The 25,020-nt window shown below is 39.6% G+C and overlaps 1 long non-coding RNA gene across 19 annotated transcripts in view; it reads left to right on the top strand.

Moving 5' to 3' along the window:
* The window catches only part of LOC112405604 (uncharacterized), a 52,923-nt gene that overhangs the window by 17,455 nt on the left and 10,448 nt on the right, over positions 1–25,020 (top strand). For 14 of the 19 annotated variants that reach the window (XR_003004378.1, XR_003004389.1, XR_003004386.1 and 11 more), the window contains exons 2-4: positions 8,402–8,490; positions 14,665–14,849; positions 21,982–22,154. This is a non-coding gene — a long non-coding RNA (uncharacterized LOC112405604). Of the gene's footprint in view, positions 1–3,644; positions 3,730–8,401; positions 8,491–14,664; positions 14,850–21,981; positions 22,155–25,020 lie in introns of those variants that run through there. The other 5 variants (XR_003004374.1, XR_003004379.1, XR_003004376.1 and 2 more) reach the window with 5 other exon arrangements.

Here is a 25,020-nt window from a genome sequence, read left to right as displayed (position 1 = left end):
TGATGAGACACAGTACTGAGGTGGAGTGCCTATATTTAGTAATTGTTGATTGGATGTCAAATATTATGAATTTCATGTTGGTTATAGATGTAATTATATATTTTATATCACTTTAAATATTTTTTCATTTTGTTCTGGAATGCAGTTAGGTTATTTGGAATCAATTTGACTTTCGAGGCTTGATTTTAAAATTTCTTAGTGTGTGTTCAAAATACCCTTTAGGGGAATTCTCTGGCGGTCCAGTGGTTAGGACTGTGCTTTCACTGCAGTGGGCCTGGGTTCAATCCCTGGTAGGGGAACTAAGACCCGGCAAGCCATGCGGTTCAGCCAAAAACAAACAAACAAAAACAAAATTCCCTTTGGGCAAGGATTAATTTGACCCCACTACTGATGCAATACCCTCCAGAGAATTCTACCTTTTAGCTTGAAGTGTGCTTTGAATCAGGACAATTTTCAATCCTATAACAGATTGATGATACTCTTTATTTTTGTAATAGAATTTGGTTAAATCCAATATAATTATACATTAGCTGGTCATTAAACAAATTGAAAAATCTTTAAATTGCAAAGAAATTTATATTTCTTAAATTGCAAAGAAATTTAAATTTATAAACATATAGTAATATGTTTATCTAGGGTATAATCTTTTTGTCATAGTCTTTTTTTCTCTATCTTGCATAAATATCCATTATAAAAATCGATAAAAATAGGCAGAGCCTTAGGAAAGAGGCAGTCAGCTCTGTTGTATGCCTTCTAATAGTTACAGTTAAAACAAAAGCAAAGTCAGTGGCTATATTTTAAATTCTGAGCTTTCAACCTGCCCTTATAAAAGTTCAATCTCTACTGTCCTCCAAATCGCTTTTTTGAGTCTTCCAACACTGGGTGGTGAGTCTGAATTTGCTCCATAAACTTGAGTGTGCAGGAAATTTTAAATTTCTCTGTTTTCTTTAAAACAGATTAAAGTTTGCTCCTATTTCACCAAAAAGAAAATTATTCAATCTCAGTCATTATTGTGGTTCCCTGATCACACCCCTTGGTACTGTAAAGGTCCCAAGCGATTTATGCAGAGTGAAACATTCAGGAATGTCCCTCTGGACTTTGGCTTAAGCTTGTTTTCCTTAAAAGGATAAACATTGGCATGGTCATTTGAAATGCAGCACTGTGCAGATTTTCCCATTCTGTAGCACAGGAATCATTTCTATTGTTGGTAATACCAGTGCTTACGAGTCTTCTAAGTACAGAATGCAGGCTTTCTTTCATAGTCATGTTACTTCCCTGGAAGGAGAGAGCTGAGGAAAAAACCAAAATTGTTAATCTTGGCAGTATGTATAACTCTGTGACAGCCCCCTTTCCCTTCCTACTTTTCCATCTCTGTGGTATCCAGCAGGGAACTAGGTGAAGATAAAGGGTTGATCATGAGTTCAAAAAAAAGGGGAGACCAAGAGAGCCGTGTGAAAAAGGGAATGAAAGAATGAAAGATCCTTGAGAGAGGGAAAAGAGAAGTAAGTCCAAGGGATATGAAATTCTTTAGTCAACCTTGAGGCTTTGGCCAAATGGTGGTCCAAGATTCAGGAATCTTTGAAACAGAAAGTAAAATTAAAGGTAGCCAAAAGGACACAATGGAGACAGGAGCCACTTCTGTGTTCTAATGCCATTCTTGTTCTATTATTTTCTTCTTGCTTCTTTTGGATGTTTACCAAACTAACATTAGGACCGTGTGGGACATGGATTACACCCTTTCTTCTTTTCCACGGTAGGAGTAGAGTTCTAAGGCTACACATACATTGACCAATGAACTCATTGATTAAACAGTGACCATGCTTCCAAGATTGGGCGAGGCACTGAGATCCACAAACCAAAATATCTATTCCTTCCTCCACAAGAGTCACAATTTGGTTGAGCAGACAGGGTTGTCAACAGCTAATCCTAACACAGTATTTATGCCAGACTTTACCTACATAAGGAACTGGGAATAAAAGTAACACAAGAGTGTGCCTGTTCTTGCAGGGCTTAAATTCTAAAAGATAGAATAGACGAATAAAGGGGTGAAAAAAGTGTATCGTGTTATGGCCAATTTCACATGGGGTCCAGTACTGACCTTAGTCTCAGAAAATAATGGCCCCCTGTTCTTAACCAAAGGCTCAGAAGGCCTTCCTCTCAGAAACAGGAAAAAGCAACGTACCAGAGAACACACTGGCAACTCTGCCACATAAGGAACCAGAGCCCAGTATGGGCTTTGAATCACCTCTAACATCCTAAAAATCCTTAACCTTAAATGTCCACTCTTTTGACTAACAGACTTTAGTCCCAAAGATGTGTTGTCCCAGGATAGCACAGTGGGGAAGCTAATGAATAATAAAGGTGAGGGTCGGACTCCCTTCCATTTTCTTCTGCCCTGGAATGCCCATGAAGAGCTGGAGGTACGTTTGAAAAGACAGAATTTTCACAGAGGACTTGACCTAAAAATCTTGCGGGAACTCAAAAGGGCCACGTACCCTTATGACCAACAATTTCCCCATACTCTCAATAAACACAACCTGAAGGAATCTGTTCATTGTGTGTTTTCTCATTTATTCTGGAAGCTCAGTGTCTAGGTAATTTATTGTAAGCAGCCCATTACAATGTGTGAACATGATATAAAATTCACAGTTCAGGGCTTCCCTGGTGGCACAGTGGTTGGGGGTCCGCCTGCCGATGCGGGGGACACGGGTTCATGCCCCAGTCCAGGAAGATCCCACATGCCGCGGGGCGGCTGGGCCCGTGAGCCATGGCCGCTGAGTCTGTGCATCCGGAGGCTATGCTCCGCAATGGGAGAGGCCACATCAGTGAGAGGCCCGCATACCACAAAAAAAAAAAAAAAAAAAATCATGGTTCATTTTTGAATCCAAGTAATACTTTAGAAATCTAATTAACCATTCAAGTCACTGCATTAGCAGAGTGAAACCTCTAATTAAAATTAATAACAAAGCTATCTAAAGATTATTAATTCAAGTAACATCTAATTTGGCATGACTGGGAACACAAACTATGTGAAAATTTCAATTATAAAAAGTTAAGAATTAATTTTGCTGAAATGTAGCCAAGAAAAATAAATTTTAAACCATTAATATAGCATAGCTCATAAATTATGTATCTCTTTACTTTGCATGCATCCAAACATGGCCGCACAACAGAACACCCAGATTTGTGAAATAATTAAATCTGTTATCTTTGCTATTTTACTGACTCTCATCATGTAAAATCCATAAGCTTCATTTATTTTTAAAATGTTTTTGATATATATTTGTCAAAGTATATTTGTCAAGGTAGGAGGATAGAACTATTTCACTTAGCATTCTGTTAGCTTGTTTAGAAAGTTTCAAATATTTAGGCAGGGGAATATGGGCCTCTCTTTGAACCTTCCCCCAAGACCCCACTATTATTAGAGATGGGCCTGAGGGCATAGATATTGGAGAAGTGTATTTGAGGAAGGATTTCTGGAAAGCATCCTAGGACAGATGACTGAGGAGATGAATTTTGGAAAAAGTTGAGTAATATAATAACGTATTTAAATTTCTGCTCATTTTGATACCCCCTCAGAGAACATATTGCTTTTTGGAAACAATAATTATTTATTTTCTACTTATGTTTTTATCTACACACAGGGTTCATTTTACAGTGCTTGGAATGCAACAGTGCTTAATGACTTGAAATATGACATTCTTGGGAAGGAAGAGGAATGGAGAGTAGGTAATAAGTTTTAATGGTTAAGACCTCAAATGGGAAAGCTATACTAAGGGATATAATAAGTGTTTTTCTTTCAAGTATAGTTTCTTGGCTAATTAACAAATGCTATTTTAACTATAATCAATTCTTGATAACATAATGCAATAAGGCATTATTAGGAAAAACAGAATTATTGTCTTACTTTCAATGATTCCTCAAAGTATCCTTGAAAACTTGTGCAACGGGAGACAGGCCTATTTTTTAGTGGTTTAGAATATAACCTACTCTACACACTTATTCTAAGTTAATTTGGTCTGGTTTTAAGCAAATCTCTTTCATAATTAAATCTAACATGCTAATTTGTTCCATTTATTGAAGTACTCCAAGATGTAGAAATTTCAACCGCAGGAAGGAAGTTTATTTCTCAACTTGCACTTATTACACAAGAGGCATCAAATTGCTCATGAATTAACAGCAGGACAGCAACTGTCATTTCCTGGTGTGAGACTATCACAGTTAAGGCAGAAGTCTGACCCTGTGTTCTCAGAAGGCTAAGCCTCATGTTCAGTTTATACAAACAATGTGACTATTAAGTAGAGAGGAATCCAGATCTTAGAGCAAGAATGGTAAAGTCAGACGGCCTTGCCAAGTTCATCTTTGGAGCTTAACTTTTGACTACCGCTTCTCACGTACTGGCATTGCCACAGGAAATGCTGCTTTGTGGTTCAAAGAACTTGTCGGACTCATGGCTCAACAAGCTAACATATCAGCAGAAGGAAATAGTATTGTGCAATATGCATTACTTAGAGCACACAATATTGGGGGAAGAAAGTCAGCAGGACTCAGCCTGCAGCCTCAGACCTGCCAAACTTGAGTCCACTAAAAGAAGCAGAAATGAAACAAGAGGAGGAACAGTCTGATCTTGGTGGGAAAGGCAACGTGCATGATGCCAGCAGACTCAAGGTCTTGCTGTTTTCCCTCTTCTATTGTAATGGTGAAACCAAGCATGACCCTGTGGGGCCCCTGGGCCTGGAAGCCTTTCCGTGTCCCCCTGGAGGCTGAAATAGACTTCAGCCTCCAGGACCTTCCCTGAATTCCAAAGGGCAGGTTCAAACAGTTGCTAATCAGGGAAGGCAGGAGATGCAGAGATAAGGGAGAAGCAGGCAGGAAACAATAGTGCAGAATTCCCTAGAGGTCCAGCAATTAGAACTCTGTGCTTTCACTACCGGAGGGCATAGGTTCAATCCCTGGTCAGGGAACTAAGATCCCACAAGCTGTGAGGTGTGGCCAGAAAAAACAAACAAACAAAACATTAGTGCAGCCTTGAGACAGGATCCTGGTTCTGCCTCAAGAGATACACATAAGAATATCTCTGAGCTCTTCTGCAAAACTAAAACCCCCAACAACTACTTAACTACTTGATGAAGCATTCTTCATTCCAGAGAGAAGGTCACAATTTGACAACCTCAAGAACCACAGAAGCTCATCAGGAGACCACTTGAGGCCAGATTATAGGAATGCAGGCCCTGCATACACCCTGATCTTATCAGAAGCCCCGCCCTTGAACCATTGCTATGAAACTCCTCACCAAATCCCCCCCTGGGTTGGACACACAGTTTTGAGGGCATTAGCCCACTGTGTCCCTCTTTGCCTGGCAAAGCTATAAAGCTATTTTTTCTACCCTGTCTCCAAGATTCAATTTGGCTGTGGTGCACAGAGGCTGAGTTTCGGCATCAATAGCAGGCCCATGACAAATGTATGCAAATGGAAGATAATTTCTCGAAGATGACTTCTTTGTGCCAAATGTTTCCCTGGTTTTCTTTGGCCTAGACTATGGATGATAATTAACTTATTTTAGAGTTTAGCCCTTCCAGTTTTCCTCCAAGCTAGGGCCAAGGGTGTTTATCTCACGGAAAGATCAAGGCCTTACATGAAGGGCTAGGAGTGAGAGAGGCCAGAGGGCAGGGTGAGAACACAGAGACGTGTCCCTAATACTCCATTCCTTTCTCCCACTCCTCCTAGCATCTCAGAGTGGCTAGAGTTCACTCAAGGAATAGTGATTGTCATCTAAACTGGGGAGCAGAGATGCCTGTCATTTGTAAAACCACTTTACTTTATACAAGCCCCTGCTCAAAAATCTCCTCTTGAAGAACAGGACATGCACACTGACACCCAGAGTAAAATATGGTCATAGTTTCATTAAAAGAAAAACTCAGAAGAAGTAACTTTTTGTAACTGGAAAGTTATCATCCCAAGGAGACTGTAGGAGCTTATCCTTCAGTCAGTGAGTGTTTCCTGGCATTGCTTACAGCCATTGCTGAGCTCAAACCAGCTCATCTCACTGCAAGAGCTGAGTGTTAGGTTAATAATTCTGTTAGCCAGTTAATAATTCTCGGCAGCATAAATTTGGCCATGATGAGAATGCTTATACCATGGAAATCAGCAAATGCTATAAATCTGGGCTTTTCCTTTTTTTTTTCTTGAGAGTTGCGTTACCAACGTGCTACTAATACATATAATCCCTCTCAGATCTGCATGAACATGATCTCCTATTCCCTCTCCCTTCTATAGCCTCTGTCATCTGCCCCACTGTCCTCTGCTCCAATCCTTTGGACATTTTTTATTTCCCTTAGCTGTCCTTTTCTCTTTCATTTTTAATTTTTTTCCTGGGGTTTATCATTCAGGCAGCTTTCATGCATGGAAGATGCTTGGGAGTTTGTTCTCCTTGGACTGATCAGAGAAAACAACTTTGTCTGGGGGGGGGTGGGTTGGTGGGCACAAGCAAAACTCTAGAAATGAAATTCTAGAAGATGAAGGATTTATTCCACTGAGATCATTAACCCGAGCACCCCTGCCTGCATGTCCTGGGGCTGGTGAGGCATTCTGTTATCCCCAAATTACTGTTAATAGACACCAAGTGGCAATTCTCAATGACTAGCTCCCCTAATCAGCCTCGATCCCAGAACATACTGTTTTATTCTAAGCAACAACTGAAGTCTGTATGCCCTAGGAATAAAGTGTGTATTTGTGGGTGGTTTAAATATTCCAAAATGAATGTGGAAAGAGATAGTGTTTTAGAATTGAAGGAACCTTAGAAATAATCTTGTCCAACTTGCTTTTTAATATGGTGAGTAAACAGAGGCACAGAGAGGTAGTGGTAGAACCAAGACTGGGATTCAGAACCCTGACTCCTACTTCTGGGAACTTTCAAATTTGCAACCATGTCTATTTTTTTTTTGTAATGTTATAACTGGGGCCAAGATAATGTTCATTCAAATCAACAAATACTTTTGTTGACTATCAGATTTATATCTATGTGCACTGACCTATCCTAGGCACTGTACTAGGAGTTGAGGCTATAGACAAGTTCCCCACTTTCCTAGAGCTTTCTTTTGAGAACAAAGATTATTTGTGTTAGCATGACTTAATAACTCTGTGTTCCAGGAAATTCTTACCTGGAAAATAAAACTGCCATCCAACTGAGAACGTTATTGTTTGCTTCAGGAAATGTTTATAAGTCAGTTTATCTGAATCAGCAATCTGATCATCTTGGCTAACAGCCCTTGTATTAGACAATAGGCTGCTTATCGAGATTCCTATTCAGACACTCGTCATTCCTCACCTCACTTGTCGACCAATCCGAAATTATCGTCTCAGCTAACTTTGTCCAATTCCAGGCAATATCCTGCCCTGAATGTCCTGTTTTAAATTTTTGATCCAAGTCCCCCTAATATCCTCTCTTCTGAGAAACTATGATTCTGTCAAAAATACTCTTCGCCATGTTAAATAAATCTAACACCTACCTTCTCCCGATCAAAAGATTTTTGGTGTTGGTATTTCTGAAGAGGTAACAGTGGATACATTCTGCAGGAGAACTGGATGTAAGAATGAGGAATATATATTTATCATGACCTGTCTGGGTGTAGTAGGACCTTCACTTGCCACATTCTGTAGTGAGGTAATTCGCCCTGGAAATGTTTGGCTGCATTGTTGCTTTACAAACTTGGTAAGCACACAGAGGTTTTCTGTGAAATTCCAATTTTAAAAGTTCTACTCTTCAGTGCTCACTTAGGATTGGAAATTCTGCTCTCTGATTCTGGAAGTTTGGTGCCAAAATTCATAGGAGAATGCAGGAGTGGGTGACTGAATACACGTAAAAGAAAGGCATCACGGGAGGAGCAACTCCAGGAAGCCACAGAACATTATCCCAAACTAGATGGGAAAGTTCTTGATTTAATGTAATTTTAAACATTGTTTTTATTTATTTTCGTTAGGGTTTAAGTCACTGTTTTCTCTAACTAGCCTTTTGTGTAAAATTCTCCACCCCCTCCCCCATTGGAAATACTATACAGCATGAAATACAGTAACCACAAGCACCTAAATGACAAGGGCGGGACTGGGGGGACCCTAAACTGGTCACAAGGAGGTGATCTCTGGGAGGCCTCATCATGGCCTGGACGGCACAGGCCTCAAAGCTACCTCCTTTGCCTTTAATCCCATCCAGTCTTTGATTATTCAGGCATTTACCAGAAAGAATCTTCTGGTTAGAGGATAGCAACATACAGGTTAGGTTAAGACTAGGATTACGATTTGTAGAAATATCAATTTCTCAAAGAGGAATTATTTATTTGTTTGCTTATTTATTTATTATGCATCTGCTGAGATTTATCACTGTGCTATGTACTCTTGTCCTCAGACACAAGGTCCAGCTTTTCTTCCAGAAGAGTTTACAGTGTAGGTGGGAGAGCACCTGACACCTCACCTGACACCTGACAGCAGTTCCAGGTAAACTGCCCTAAGTGCTTTAAGAATTCAGACTAAGGGCCACCTTACAGCTGCCCAAAGTTCCCTTGTGAGGTCAGAAGTCAGAATCTCATTCTTGTTGAGTAGAATTCACTCATTCAACAAATATATTGAGCACCTACTATGTTCCGGGTAGTATTATAGGAAGTTTGGACCCATGAGTGAATAAAATGGACAAAAATCCCTGCCTCATGGAGCTTTCATTCTGGTAGGAGCTTGGTTTATCTGCTTCTGTACTGGGTTTGTTTTACCATGCATGACCATGTCCCATGATGCTTTGCAGCACTCAAGATAAGCAGGATGGTTGAAGTTAACAAGATGATTCACCAGAACCCATTCTGAGAAAGTAAGGAACAGAACAAGGAAGCAGAAATGACTTCCTCATGTAATTTTAAACCTTGCCTTAAGCATGTCCTTGAAAATTTCCAGTCCAAAGTAATAATTCATGGACCCAGCACACTTTCCCTTTCTATAAAGTCCTGCCTATTGGACATACCAGCCTGAAAGCTGTGTAAGACCCTCTGTGGGGAGAGCGGAGAATGAAGGGCTCTGCTGGACCTGGAGTCTGGAAAACTTGTTCCACAGTCTCCGCTCTGTAACTAACTAGCTGTGTAACCACAGGAAGTGGGTTATTATTTCTGTTACCCATGGCAGATCATTCCAAAAACTCCAAAGTGTTTCACAAATGCATGAGCTCATTAGTAGACATGTCAAAGTCTAGGTTTATGGGGCTTGAGGCTATCGTAGAGGTCACAATAAAGAACAACAGCTGGGCAACGCTGCCAAGAGATCGAGGGTTAAAATATGTTAAGTATCTGCTCAATACAGTGTGCCCCAGGATGCTGGTTTATTCGTTGGATTCGTTTGATTCTCACACCAGCCTTGAAGCTGAATCGGCCTCTCTACCCCAACACCGAATTAAATCTTGGAGACAGAGTTTTGGGTGAAGTAGAAAAGAATAGCTTTATTGCTTTGCCAGGCAAAGGGGGCCCCAGCAGGATAACGCCCTCAAGTCGGTGTGACCCTACTGAGTGGGTAGTGAGGAGTTTTATAATAATGGTTCAAAGAGGATGTGATCAGCTCGTGAAACTTCTTCAATTGGTTGGTGGAGAGGTAAGTGGGAGCCAGCATCCTCAACCTTCTGATTCCAGCAGGTCTGGGGTCTGTGTGTTTGTGGGTAGCATACTGTTAACTTCTCCCACCTGCTGGGGGTTTCAGCATCTGCAAAACAGCTCAAAGACATTGTCCTGTATATGCCTTGAGGGGGAACCAGGACCGTGCCCCAAGGCTGCACTGTTGTTTCTCTTGACTGTTCCTCCCTTGTCTCAGCGTCCCCTCCCTTCCCTGATTAGCAACTGTTTGATCCCTTCCCTCAGAACTCAAGGAAGGTCCTGGGGGCAGAATGAAGCCTATTTCCTGTAATCAAGAAATGGGGGGCACAGAAAGGTTTTTGTGCCCAGGAGCCCCTCCTGCTTGGCATTAGCCTCACCAGAAAGGATTATCAGCCCTTCACCCACGAGTTGACTGGAACTCAGAGAGGTTGTCCTTAGTCACACAGGCAGCAAGTGGGAGAGCTGGGATTCTAGGTTAGAGCAATATGACTGGACCAGGCAGCTGCCTTTTCCCAGTAAGTGGTACTATCACAGTGTTTGATTAAAATACCGTTTCCCTGAAACAAAGAAATAATGGCTTAAAAATTTTTTTTGGCCAGGGAAGACATTTTGAGCATATTTAAATATATGAGGACCATTTATTTTCTTTTTTTTTTTTTGCTGTACAGGGGCCTCTCACTGTTGTGGCCTCTCCCGTTGCGGAGCACAGGCTCCGGACAGGCAGGCTCAGCGGCCATGGCTCACAGCCCCAGCTGCTCCGTGGCATGTGGGATCTTCCTGGACCGGGGCATGAACCCGTGTCCCCTGCATCAGCAGGCGGACTCTCAACCACTGCGCCACCAGGGAAGCCCCCATTTATTTTCTTTAAAAAAATTTTAAAGCAATTATTGAATTATGAGTATAATGACTTTTTTGCTTGTTTTTCAGCTTTATTGAGGTATAATTGACATAGAAAATTGTAAGATATTTAAAGTATACATGGTGATGATTTGATATATGTATGCATTGTGAAAGGATTCCTCCCATCTAGTTAATTAACACATCCATAACTTTACACACTTTTCCCTTTTTTTGTGTGTGAGAACATTTAAGTTCTACTCTCCTAGCAAATTTCAGTTACACAAAACAGTATTATCAACTACAGTCACCACGTTATACATTAGATTCTCTGGACCATTTTTTTCTTTAAATATGTATCTGGTATGAAATGTCTGATATTTATCTGGTTCAGTTAGTTGAATTATTTTCTAACATTAAGAGAGACTACAGTAGCAATTTCATTAATGGATTTGAGATTGAGTTTAGAGTATTACTTTAAATAGATCTAAGTCTTTCAAATATAATAAAGAACTCATGTAAGAAATAGAATTGAATTTCTGTGACACCTTGATAATGATACCTATCACTTATTGAGTATATATTCTGTGTTAGACACTGGTTGACAAAAATGTACCTTAATTGGCCCTCACCCCCTTCTGAGTTCCTTGGATCACCCTTGTATTAGAGGTAAGGAAATGGAGACCGAGAGAAAGAGCAGCAAAGTCACACAGAGAGTAAGTAAATTGTAGTGGTGGATTCAAACCCAGGGTGGACCGCCTTTTACAGATACTGCTCTTGAATGCCATGTGAATTCAAGTGAGGGGACAAAGGCCCCTCTGCTGAAGACACCAACAGAGCAGTATACACATGAAACTTTAAAAATATCTTAAGTTATGCATATCCTGACTTTGTAGGGTCATACAATTATGGGGCCGCTCTAAACGAAAGAATACAACTTACAGTGAAAAAATGAACATTAATTTTAAATAAGAAAAAATTTATAGCAAATTACAAATTCATAAAGCTGAAAAACACCATAAACAGAAAAAAAATAGTATGTGCTTATTAAATAACTGCTTGCAATATCTCTAAAATACTCTTACTCTTTGGTTTTGGTTACATACTGTTGATCTCTTCACATAACAATGATTTTTTAAGATGATCTTCTATGCATAGAAAGATAGTTTATTCTTTCTGTTAGGACGGTTGATCAAAATTTGTTTTTATTGTAGATAGCTGGATGCATAAAGCATAAAATTTCATATACAGATGTACTTATTTGTTGTGCTGTTGCAGGTGCATGCTCCACAAACATAGGATTCCAGTCAAATAGGAAAAAAAGTATGAAACAGTTGTAGTTGTAGTCCCTGAATTATTAACCATATTCCTGAAATGAGAAGGTTTGTTTTGTTGGGGGTTGATGTGAACTGAATCCTCTGCTCTTGACTTTACATTTTGATAACTGAAAGAGTTTTCCCCAGACTAGCTTCTGGCTCTGTGTATTTCAATCTTGTTTCTCCCATACCTACCTCATTTTATTGTTGTCCACCTTAAGACCCATTCTAATCCTCGTATCAGGAAGGTGGGTGAGTAGGCACAGTAAGTAGATGGATATTCCTAGCAACTAGTCTCACACCAGGATGGCTAGTAAAAACAGAACCATTCATAACATGACTGTGAACCAGTAAAATATATATCATTAAATCTACATTTAAACATCTTCAACTCAACTTCTCCTCAACCAGCTCTCCAAAGCACAGCTAGATCGACATCATCCAGTATAAGCAGAAGTGTAAGGAAGGAAAGTGAGAGTGAGAAAAATAAGCAGTCATAACAAATTTGGTTAAAATATGTGACTTCAGCAAATTTTATAAAAATATATGACTCTTGTTAGTAAACTAGTGAGGGTCTTGGAGCTTAAACTAATTAGCTTCGTGATATATCCACCTATGGCTGCGATGAAGTTCTCATCTATCTGAGAGGCATCATTGCTTAAAACATGTAAAAATGTTCATCCTTATGTTTAGGTTAGTAAATATGACCCTAGTAACTGGTAACAGTGACAAATATAAGAGGATCCTGTTGTATGGTCAAAACGGTGAATCAGATCTAAGTCACTGAAATATTTTTATGAAAAACTTACATTAGGGTAGGTTCAAAGAGATTTTTCTTTCCTTGGTTTAGTATTTTGAACTAGCCACAAAGATTTCTTTCTGCCTTTCTGATGTCCACCCAAACCACTCTCACATCTGCTATATTAAAGTTTGCATGTTAGGGCTTCCCTGGTGGCTCAGTGGTTGAGAGTCCGCCTGCCGATGCAGGGGACACGGGTTCGTGCCCTGGTCTGGGAAGATCCCACATGCCTCGGAGCGGCTGGGCCTGTGAGCCATGGCCGCTGAGCCTGCGCATCCGGAGCCTGTGCTCCGCAAAGGGAGAGGCCACAGCAGTGAGAGGCCCGCGTACCGCAAAAAAAAAAAAAAAAGAAAGAAAAAAAAATTTGCACGTTAAATTTTAATTCATCAAATTTATAAACTAACTCTCACATGGTTTCCTCTTTTGTAACTCCTAAAAGCAAAGTTAGTGTGGGAGATTTTTTCAGTGGTTGATTTATCCTCAGGTTAACAATGCCCTGTTACTCTTTCTCTCTGGAGGCACCTATGATAGAAATGTTTGGGGAAAGGGACTTTAGAGGGAGATTCTGAAATCGTTGGGAGATTCCACAACTGTTCTTCATAGCCATGTCAACAAATGACTTCATCCAGGATCCATGATTCATGCATCAGGCATGCTGATGTTGGAATAGAGTCAACAGAAGGAAGCTGACCTCAGACACAGGGACTCACAGCTGCTGAGCCAGAATAACTTTGAAAGATGTCTTCTTTTTCACAGATTTTTCTTGAATGTTTGCTCTGTGTGATGTGCTAGGGACTCAAATTCAACTCCTGTTGTTAAGGGAAAAGAAACCAAGAAGTCACTTAGGAAAGGGTACAGTGGGCTATAGGAAGGCTCACAGACAGGAGAGGGCAAACCTTGAGATCCTCACTCTTATGGTGGGGTGGAGGCTGAAAGAATGAACTTTAAGGAAGTGCCCACACCGTGTTGTGACCTGGGTTGAATTTTAAAAGTTGCATTGGTTTTGTCATGTAGAAAAGGGGAAAGATACTCCAGACAGAGAAAATACTATGAGCAAAAATTCAGAGGTGCAAGAATGTAAAAGACTAAAACTGAGGGTGGGAGGAGAGAGACATCTAGAGAGGAGGTTAGAGAGAACAGAAGGGGCCAAGCAGAGAAAAACTTTTATCAGGGCAAGAATGTAAACTATCCTGAAGACCATGGCAAGGGGGTAGACACTGATAATTAAGCCTGGGAAGAGACATGGCCAGATTCCTATTTTAGAGAGTTCACTTGGCAGAAGTGAGTGAACAGTGGAGGGCGAAAACTTGGGGTTAGACCATTTAGGAGATATTCTGTGGTGGTCTGGGGGAGAGAAAGGGGAGCTCAGTCCAGTGTAGTGGAGCTAGGAAGGGAGAAGAAATTCACTAAGAAATTATTTAAAAATTTTCAAAGACTAGGTAGTATTACATGTTGGAATACTTCACAGATGCAAGTAGAAGTAGAAATACTGGCCAGACAATTGTGAAATAGAAGTACTGATTGATATTAAGAAATGCTAACAACACAATAGCAGGTGAAATAACCAAGACCTAAAGTTGTGGTATACACACAACACACAAGATTGAAAGGAAATATATCAAAGCCTTAATAGCCATAATCTCTGGATAGTGAGATGACAGATAACTTTTATTTTCTTTTTTATATTTTTGTATAGTCAGAATGAATCATATTTGTAATGCAGAACTATGACATAAGTTAAGGAGAAAAGAAGGATGAAAGGAAGTGAAAAAAAGGAGGAAGGCCAAAAGGAGACATTTCAGAGATGTTAAGGAGATACACTCAGTGGTGTATGGGAAGTGGAAATGGTTTCATAAAGAGAGAGAGACTTATGATTCCTACAGAGGCCTCTTTAACTTAACCTATTCTAGAAGTTTCTACAAAGCAAGCGTTATAGGCTATAGGACCCAGGTTGGATATATACTAGGTTGGGGAGTAAACATGAGATTGGAGGCAGGGTGGGAAAGTACTTCAGTTGTGTTCTTCTGACTGTCCATTAGTTTAGCTATGGCTGCTGAGGTACCTGGAGGGGAATGTGTAATGTGTTTTGTAGGAAAGCAGCAGACTTTGATTCTGGTTTCTTGGAGGCTGCCCGGCTGAAGTCGGATCCCTGACTGGCTACGCAACTCTGCCCCGTCCCTGTCCAGCCCTAGGTTCTACTTTCCTGACTCAGAGCATTCGCTACCTTGGTTGTTTGTATATATTGAGAATTTGAATGTGTTGGAGCAGAATATTGTGGTAAGTACCCAGTCGTTACCTGCCCTGGCAGCTGCTTTTTCTTTTCTGAGCCCTTGGAAAATGAACCATAATACTCATAACTATATTAATAACAATAGTCACGACGATGACTAAAAAATAGGGACAATACAATACAATATATTTGCCAAAGACTTAGGAATAATAACAGCAGCTTCACTGAGTGTTCAAAGGTTCAAATTTGGGGGGAGTCATTTTTTTTCCAAGAGTCATCAAGTGGCCTGAAATTCTGCACAATATCTTCCCTTATTAGAGCTGTCTCTATGAGCAAGCTCAGTGTCGCTCAAGGAGAGACCATGTAGGTGCTCCTTTCTTCCTAGGATTGCCACTTCTCTCTCTGCGTACCACCTTGGCCTTAAGAACTCTATGCTCAAACGCAGAGTTCAGTTCATAAATACATTCCCCCAATATGACTAAAAGGTCCTATCCATGTGCTCCCATGGCTTCTGCACTTATCTACATTATGGCACTCTGGACACGCAGGCTCAGCGGCCATGGCTCACGGGCCCAGCCGCTCCACGGCATGTGGGATCTTCCCGGACCGGGGCACGAGCCTGTGCTCCCTGCACCGGCAGGCCGACTCTCAACCACTGCGCCACCACGGAAGCCCCACCCATTGCATTTTACTTACCTATCTGTACTCTCACTAGATTTTAACATCTATAAAGAAATTATACCTTATTCACTGTTGTACCCACAGCACCCACCACAAAGCCTGGCACATAACATGCTGAAGAGGTTTTGCTAAATAATTAATAACAGATTTTGTTAAGTGACATTGTTAAATTAATAAACAAAGGATTAAGTTCAGAAAAAATACAAAAGTTAAAAACAAGAAGACACAAATACTTCTAACATTTGCTCCCATTCACTAGCCAGCACTTTAATGTAGATTTCACCCCTCCCTCCCCCAAGACACACACATATGCCTTACCGTTGCTTTAAGCTCCTGAAAAGAGGAAAGGTGCTAGATCAAATTATTTACTAGTTGTAACTACTGCAAGACTCTTGGACAGTGCTTATTATAGCCAGAAACTGAAACTATTCTTACAAAAGGAGAGGAAGAACAGTGGGAACAGAGCAAGGGAGTTTCACTAAGCAAGTCTTTTCTCTAGGGCACCAACTGATGCTTTAATGTCTATTTTGAGGGGGTGCAAAATTATTTTAGCTATTATTTGTGCATATGGAAATGGGGATATATATTCTTATATGAGGCAGCAAGAAGTACAAAACATCACCTTGGATATCGCTGCCCCAAATGAATCTAATCATGAAGAAATATGAGCGAAAACCAAGTTGAGGAAATTTTGTTTCGGAATAAAGAAAACTAAAGACATATGACAACTAAATGCAATATGTAATCCTAGATTTGGATGCTAGAATAGTTGTATCTTTCTCTGTCTCTGTCCACCAATCCATTTATCATTCATCTATGTATCCATCCATGTATCCATCTATCTACCCAACTATTCATCTACGTAAAGAATATCATTGGAACAATTGTCATAAACTGGATAAAGTTTGCAGATGAAATTGTATCACTCTTAATTTCCTAGTTTTGATCATTGTAACGCATTAGAGGAGAATTTTCTTGTTCTTAGGAAATACTGGGAAATCTGAGTGAAGTGTTTTCTAGAATTCTTTATACTCTTCTTACAACTTTTCTGTAAGTTTAAAGTTATTTCATATATAAAATAGATAACCAATAAGGACCTACTGTGTAGCACAGGGAACTATATTCAGTATTTTGTAATAACCTATATGGGAAAATAATCTGAAAAAGAATACACACACACACACACACACACACTCATATATATATGTAAAACCGAATCACTTTGCTGTACACCTGAAAGTAACACAACATTGTAAAGCAACTATACTTCAATTAAAAAATAAATGAATTAATTAAAAATAAAATCCTGCGTGGGTTCCACGAGCTGCAGCGTTTGATTAATGTATGAACATATTTCTAAAAAGAAACTTGAATGAAATTTTCAAGACTGTGAAAAAGTTTTCAAGAATGGAGAAAGAAATTTAAAAAACAACAAAACAAGTGGTAGTTTCTTAAAATTTGTGCCTAAATAAACCATATAAATAAATTTTTCATACTCTGTTCCATTAAAAAAAGTTATTTCAAAATAAAAATATTATAAAAATTAGGGTTATAAATACAAATAATCAGATTGAGAGATACGTACTGTGATGGACTGAATGTTTGTGTTCTCCCTCCAAAATTCATATGCTGAAACCTAATCCCCAATGTAATGGTATTTGGAGGTGGGGCCTTTGAGAGGTGATTAGGTCATGAGGGTGGAGCCTTCATGAATGGGATTACAGGCATACCTTGGAGATATGTGAGTTCTGTTCAAGAAACCCCCAATAAAGTGAGTATCTCAACAAAGCAAGTCACACACTATTTTTGGTTTCCTAGTACATATAAAAAGTATGTTCACACTGTACTGTAGTCTATTAAGTGTGCAACAGCATTATGTCTAAAAAAACAATGTACATACCTTATATTAAAAACACTTTATTGCTAAAAATGCTAATCTGAGCCTTCAATGAGTCCTAATCTTTTTGCTGGTGGAGGGTCTTGCCTCGATGCTGATGGCTGCTCAATGATGAGGGTGGTGGCTGCTGAAGCTTGGGGTGGCCATGACAGCTTCATAAAATAACAATGAAGTCTGCATCATGAATTGACTCTTCCTTTAAGAAACAATTTCTCTGTAGCATACAATGCTAGTTGACAGCATTTTACCCACAGTAGAACTTCTTTTCAAAATAGAAGTCAGCCTTTTCAAACCCCGTAGCTGCTTTATCAACTGAGTTTACATAATATTCTAAATGCTTAGTTGTCATTTCAACAATTTTCAGTGCATCTTCAGCAGGAGTAGATTCCATCTCAAGAAGCCATTTTCTTTGTTCATTCATAAGAAGCAACTCCTCATTCATTAAAATTATCATGCAATTGCAGCGATTTAGTCACGTCTTCAGGCTTTGCTTCTTATTCTAGTTCTCTTGCTAGTTCCACCACACCTCCACTGAAGTCTTGAGCTCCTCGAAGTCATCCATGAGGGTTGGAATCAACTTCTAAACTTCTGTTAATGTTGATAGTTTGATCTCTTCCCATGAATCGTGAAAATTCTTAATGGCATCTAGAATGGTGAATTTTTTCCGGAAGGTTTTCAAATGACTTTGCCCAAATCCACCAGAGGAATCACTGTCTATGACAGCTATAGCCTTATGAAATATATTTCTTATAGACTAAGACTTGAAAGTTGAAATAACTCCTTGATCCATGGGCTGCAGAATGTATATTGTGTTAGCAGGCATGAAAAACAGCATTAATCATAATCATACATGTCCATCAGAGCTCTCAGGTGACTGGGTACATTGTCGATGAGCATTAATATTTTGAAAAGAATCTTTTTTCCTGAGCAGTGGGTCTCAACAGTGGGCTTAAAATATTCAGTAAACCATGTTGGTAAATGGATGTGTTGTGATCCAGGCTTTCTTGTTCCATTTATAGAGCATAGGCAGAGTAGATTTAGCATAATTCTTAAGGGCCCTAGGATTTTCAGAATGGTACAAGAGCATTGGCTTCAACTTAGAGTCACCAGCTGATTAGCCCTGAGAGTCAAAAGAGTCAGCCTGTCCTTTGAAACTTTGAAGCCAGGCATTGACTTCTCTTTAGCTGTAAAGGTCTTAGATGGCATCTTCTTCCAATAGAAAGCTGTCTCATCTTCTTTGAAAAGTCTGTTGTTTAGTGTAACCACCTTCATTAATTATCTTAGATGGATCTTCTGGATAAGTTGCTGCAGCTTCTACAGCAGCACTTGCTGCTTTACTTTGCAATTTTATCCTATGGAGATGGCTTCTTTCGTTAAACTTCATGAACAAACCTCTGCTAGCTTCAGACCTTTCCTCTGTAGCTTCTTCACCTCTCTCAGCTTTCACAGAAGTGAGGAGAGTTAGAGCCTTGCTCTGTATAAGCTTTGGCTTAAGGGAATGTTGTAGCTGGTTTGATCATCTATCCAGACCACTACAACTTTCTCCATATCAGCAATAAAGCTGTTTCGCTTTCTTATCATTTGTGCGTTCACTGCAGGAGCACTTTTCATTTCCTTCAAGAACTTTTTCTTTATGTTCACAATTGGGCTAAGTGTTTGGCACAAGAGGCCCAGCTTTCAAGCTACCTGGGCTTTCAACATGCCCTCTTCACTAAGCTTAATCATGCCTAGTTTGTGATTTAAAGTAAGAGATGTGAGACTCTTCACTTGACGGCTTAGAGGTCACTGCAGGATTATTAACTGACCTAATTTCAAAGTTGTTGTGTCTCAGGGAATAGGGAGGCCCAGGAGAGGGAGGGAGATGGGGGAATAGCTGGTGGGTGGAGCAGTCAGAACACACACATTTATTGATTAAGCTCACCATTTTATATGTACATGGTTTGTGGTGCCCCAAAACAGCTACAGTAATTACATCAAAGATCACTGATCACAGATCACCATAACAAATCGAATAATAATGAAAAAGTTGGAAATATTACCAGAATTACAAAAATATGGTACAGAGACACAAAGTGAGCAAATGCTGTTGGAAAAATGGCGTCAGAAGACTTGCTTGATACAGGGTCGCCCCAGACCTTTGATTTGTAAAAAAAACGCAATGTCTGCAAAACGCAATAAAGCAAAACACAATAAAATAAGGTATGCCTGTAGAGCCCTTATAAAAGAGACCCTAGAGACCTCTCTCACCCATTCTGCCATATGAGGACACAGTGAGAAGAAGGCTGCCTATAACCAGGAAGTGGGTTCTCACCAGACACCCAATCTGCTGGCACCTTGGTCTCAGACTTCCCAGCCTCCAGAGCTCTGAGAAATAAATGTTTCTTGTTTAAGCCACCCAGCCTATGGTATTTTTGTTACAGCAGCCCTAACAGATTAAGACATGTACATTAAACAAAATAGTTTTATACCAAATCAGTTAAACTTTAAGCATGCTGAAAATTTTTTGAGACCTAGGAGTGTTTGTTTGGGTTAGTTTCAAAGTGCAGGGGGACATACCGGATTTTGTGTGATTTCCAGTGACATAGTGCAAAGATGAGGTCCCACACACCTTTAGTGTTGCAATAATATAAAAAATCTCAGGAGCACTCCAGCCAACACAATTCCTCAGAGACAGCCAAGCACACCAGTGTCTGGGGCTGCGGGACACTGGAAAGAATGGATCCAGGGTAAACATGACTTCCAAGCTGACCATAGCTCTATTGCTTTCTTGGCAGTTCCATGCTTTCTGTAGCACCGTGTGAAGGTAGGCACATTCTTCTGATCACTAGAGCTTTCTTTTGTATAACTATGATCCTCAGAAAGCAAGGGGCTTTAAATCTGATCACAATTGCTTTAAGAACAAACATTTATTTTTATTCAAACAAACAAACAAAATTCATTTAACGTTGACAGCGTTGACAGTCCATGACTTCCATGGACCCTAGACAATTTTACCTTTGTGGGGTTCTCCCATCATAATATTAAAAGTTGCTTTTGACATAACTTTAAATACTTCACCTTTTTTTCTGCTTCAGGGAAAATTTAGTAGATTTTTGTGGGTCCAAAACATTTCACCTTTTTCTGTTGTGAGAAAAAAATAACACTTTTTTTGACTCTAAATCTTTGTTTCTTTTTTGATTTTAAAAGAAATCAAAATATTTTCAAAGGACCTAAAATTATTGTGGGCCCTAGGCACTGTGTCTACTACGCTTAATGTACAAGTCAGCTCTGATTGAATTAGATTTTGAAATATTTAGGCTGTATCTCTATTCTTCTAAGGAAGGTGTAATATTTGAATTGATATAAGCATTTGGTTGCTAAAAATATATGTCTGAATATTAGTTGAATTTTATAGACCTATGTATCACTATATATACCTAAATCCATTTATAATTTATATTATATTCCACTGGGAGTTGATAAATATTGTCCATTAACATCAAACCAGGTAACCCATATATTTTTACTTAGCATTCTGTTAACAAAGGTTCAGACAACTATCATTTCCTATCTGTTTTGAAGACCCCATGATGGATCCTAGACCCTTCTGAGATCCTGTTCTATAACAAATAATATCTTGTTTTTAACATGTGGTTTCTGCACTTGAATTTTTTCTTTTATTAGCATTAAAGAATTTTTCTTAAACATAACACATCTCTGTGAAATAGTATATGTTTCTATTAATTCTTTCTAAAGGTGATTTCTTTGTTGATGAGATCATAGCTGACCTCCTGTAAATACCATTATGGTGTCACAGAGGATTCTGCAAAATCAAGTAGAAGAGAAATTGTCATATGGAGGTTCAACATTAATTTTGAACACTACAAATATTAATCTTCATATAGAAAGTTATTCAAAGTAGTCAGTGAAAATCGTTTTTTAAAAAAGGAAATGGACGTCAAGGCCTGGCCAAAAAGTAATCTTTTATTTGTAGCAATCTGTTTCTTAAAATTAAGACTTTTTTTGTGGACCTGGAAATCATCATATTAGAGTTTAAAGAGTATGTAGCAGAGTTATGACTTTTAATGAAACCAGTACCTGTTCCCTTATTGTTTTCACTGCTTCCATTGTGTCAAGTATGAGTGCAGTGTTTCAGTGCCAGTGGGTGATGACACACTCCACTCCTTTGTATCCAAAATGTATCAGAGAATGAAGAATGATTCAGAATAGATCACACTATAAAAGTTGAGAAATCATGTATTTAAAAGTGCTGAGTTATTTTGCATCTGCAAATGTAGAATATCTGGGTGCTGGGTGTTCAGTGGTAAACAAAAATGAGAAATATCTCTGTCCTGATGACACTTAACGTGGTACTGATGTCTGTTTGGTTTTGGCTCCAGTGTTGCCTTACTTCTGAATCCTAGAGCAGTAGTTTCATTTATCTGATATAAGCAGATTCCAAAACACAGCCTGGGGAGCGGGTTAACCTCCATCCTGTAGAGTTAAAGTAATTGGAGAAGCAGGACAAAATTTCTGAAATAATTATTAAGTTTGAATTGGGAATTAGTGTGATCAAAGCAACTCTAGGTGCATGCTGGCTAACCCTAGCGATCTGACTCCAGGTAATCTGGGAATTCCTTTCCCTGTGACTGCTGGGTCCAACGGCCTTTGGCAATGTAAATGAAGTGCTGCCGTGGCTTCCAGAAAATTGTGAAGAAATCCTGTTGGCACCATTTCAGTTCACCGCTGAACTCAAAGGACCGTGATTTCAGTAACAAAGGAATATCTAAACCAGGTAAATAATTCATCCTCCAAATCTTTTTTTTTTAAAGCTCATTCACAAAGACCTGTATCTCTGCCTAGACCTTCAGCAAAAGTGGGTGCAGACAGGTATACAGATAGTTTTGAGGAGGTGAGCTGATTTTTCTCAATTAAAATTCTTTATCATGCAACTAATAAGGAAAATTCAGAAAACTCAGCTCCTCAATTACCTGATGGAATCTTACTAACTCCACCCCCCCTTTTCTGCTGCTGCTTAAAAGTTTTCTTTCATGTATTTGCCTCTTCAATAATAGGAAAAAAATAGCAGCAATAGCAATTTTGCTTTTTTTTTTTTTTTGCGGGTAGGCGGGCCTCTCACCGCTGCGGCCTCTCCCGTTGCGGAGCACAGGCTCCAGACGTGCAGGCTCAGCGGCCATGGCTCCCGGGCCCAGCCGCTCCGCGGCATGTGGGATCTTCCCGGACCGGGGCACGATCCCGTGTCCCCTGCATCGGCAGGCGGACTCTCAACCACTGCGCCACCAGGGAAGCCCTTGCTTTTTTAATAACTGAAAATGTAAAGCAAATCAGTAAACCTAAAACTATTAATTTCTCAAAATAAAGAAAAAAGCACAACAAAAAATTCCTTTACCCTTTTAAAAAAATTAATTAACTTATTTATATATTTTTGGCTGTGTTGGGTCTTCGTTGCTGCGCGTGGACTTTCTCTAGTTACAGGGAGCGGAGGCTGCTCTTTGTTGCGGTGCACGGGCTTCTCATTGCGGTGGCTTCTCTGTCGCGGAGCACCGGCTCTAGGCGCGCGGGCTTCGGTGGTTGTGGCACGCTGACTCAGTAGTTGTGGCGCACAGGCTTAGTTGCCCTGAGGCATGTGGGATCTTCCCAGACCAGGGCTCGGACTCGTGTCCCCTCCATTGGCAGGAGGATTCTTAAACACTGTGCCACCAGGCAAGTCTAAGTTCCTTTACTCTTAATTCATTGTTTGCTGTTGATAGCTTTGAGGAATGAGAAAAAAATGATAAAAAAATTAAAGGATAATTCTTCCATGGTTTCCAAAAATTTCTCAGTGAATATGCTCATGAAATTCAAGTAAATAAAATCAGAGCTCTAGCCAATTCTGTTCAATCCCCACCCATATCACCCTATCCTCACTACTTCAGTACTCACTGTATTTAGTCTTCCAGGGCTTTCTCTGGCCACTGGAGTCCGCTATAACAGCAGAACCAAAGGCTGGAAATACTGGGAAATTAATGCCCCTGGAAGCAGCCTTTAACTAATGACTCACTAGAGTATTGTGTAAATAGCCCAGCTCCTTCACTCCTCAGGTGGGATAACTCTGAAACATGCTATACGTGGTTTCCAGTGAAGTTCCAATTAACCCATAGCAGTAACTGACACTTTATTGGTTGCCTTCTCTTTCCTTTGCTATTATCCCTCACCCACTGCTCTTGTTTAGTGGGATCACTTCCAAAATAAACTATTGACACTTGAATCCATACCTGAGTGACAGCTTTTAGGGATAACCAGACTGAGACAGTAGCTTTTAATGCTCTGCAGGGCTGGAAACCAACCACTGTGTTTAGTTTCTCCTGAATTTCTAAAGTGGGATAAAAATATGCCACACAAGAGAATTGTGAGGTTGTGTAAAAATTCTTTAAGTTTTTAAATAGTCATATAAAATATTATTTTCAAATGTAACTTAGTTCAAATATAATATAACATATGTACTTAGATTGTAGGGTTAACCAAAGGTAATATAGACAATTATAAAGAAAAAAATATTAATAGGATAATATAATGGCCTAGAAGAACATTTATATTTCTTTTAGATTCTTAATGATGTTCCATTAGAGAGCTTTTGATGCTGCTGCTCTCATCTTTTCTCTGCTGGTACCCTGCTTATCCTGCTTTCATTTTCACTCAGTTATAGCTTGAACCATGAGACTCTTGTTTTAGAGCAGTACCCCATAATAGTTTCATTATATTGAAACACAAAATAGCAAGGATTCACTTGACATTGTGTTCAGTGTCATTGTTTATTGGTCAAAATTATTTATTCTCTACCATAGGTTGTCATTATTTTATTTAGATAAATGTCATTTGTCAACATCAAGTTTTATTTTTTTATTACCTTTTTTTTTTTTGCGGTACGCGGGCCTCTCTCTCACTGCTGTGACCTCTCCCGTTGCAGAGCACAGGCTCTGGACGCGCAGGCTCAGCGGCCATGGCTCACGGGCCCAGCCGCTCCGCGGCATGTGGGATCTTCCCGGACCGGGGCACGAACCCGTGTCCCCTGCATCGGCAGGCGGACTCTCAACCACTGCGCCATCAGGGAAGCCCTAAGTATTCTTATATATCTACAGACATACAGATATATAGAACTACATGTATATCAAGGCATATTAAAGTTGATGGGAGTAGTTTGGTGCAATAGTTAGGAGAAAGACTGGAAACTGTGAATAAAGGTAAAGCAGATTGAAAAGTATATCTGTTAAGACTTAGTACAGTCAGAGATACTTTGAGTACATCTGAAATGTGTCTCCAACAGGTTAATTTAAAACACTATGAAAATTTCATTTTTCCACAATGAGTTTTCAGCTTATTCAGTTAATTAATGATAACAAAGCAAGAAGAAAAAGACAATCTACTACAAAATGTGGGAGAACAAATATTGGCAATTCACAGGGAAGTAAAACTTAATGTAAGGCAATATGCATGTGAGAAGATGTTAATGCTCATTGCCCATCAGGGAAATGCAAATTAAACCACAATGAAGTACTAAAAAATAATATATCGAATAACTCTGGGCATTAGTATATGGAGAAATGGGAACTCATACATTGCCCAAAGGGGAGTGTAACGTTATATAACCACTTTGGAGATGA

The sequence above is a fragment of the Neophocaena asiaeorientalis genome, unplaced genomic scaffold, assembly GCF_003031525.2.
Source record: "Neophocaena asiaeorientalis asiaeorientalis breed wild unplaced genomic scaffold, Neophocaena_asiaeorientalis_V1.1 scaffold148, whole genome shotgun sequence".
Lineage (NCBI taxonomy): Eukaryota > Metazoa > Chordata > Mammalia > Artiodactyla > Phocoenidae > Neophocaena > Neophocaena asiaeorientalis.
The sequence above is the reverse complement of the archived record's forward strand: the minus strand, read 5'-3'. Positions and strand labels throughout refer to the sequence as shown.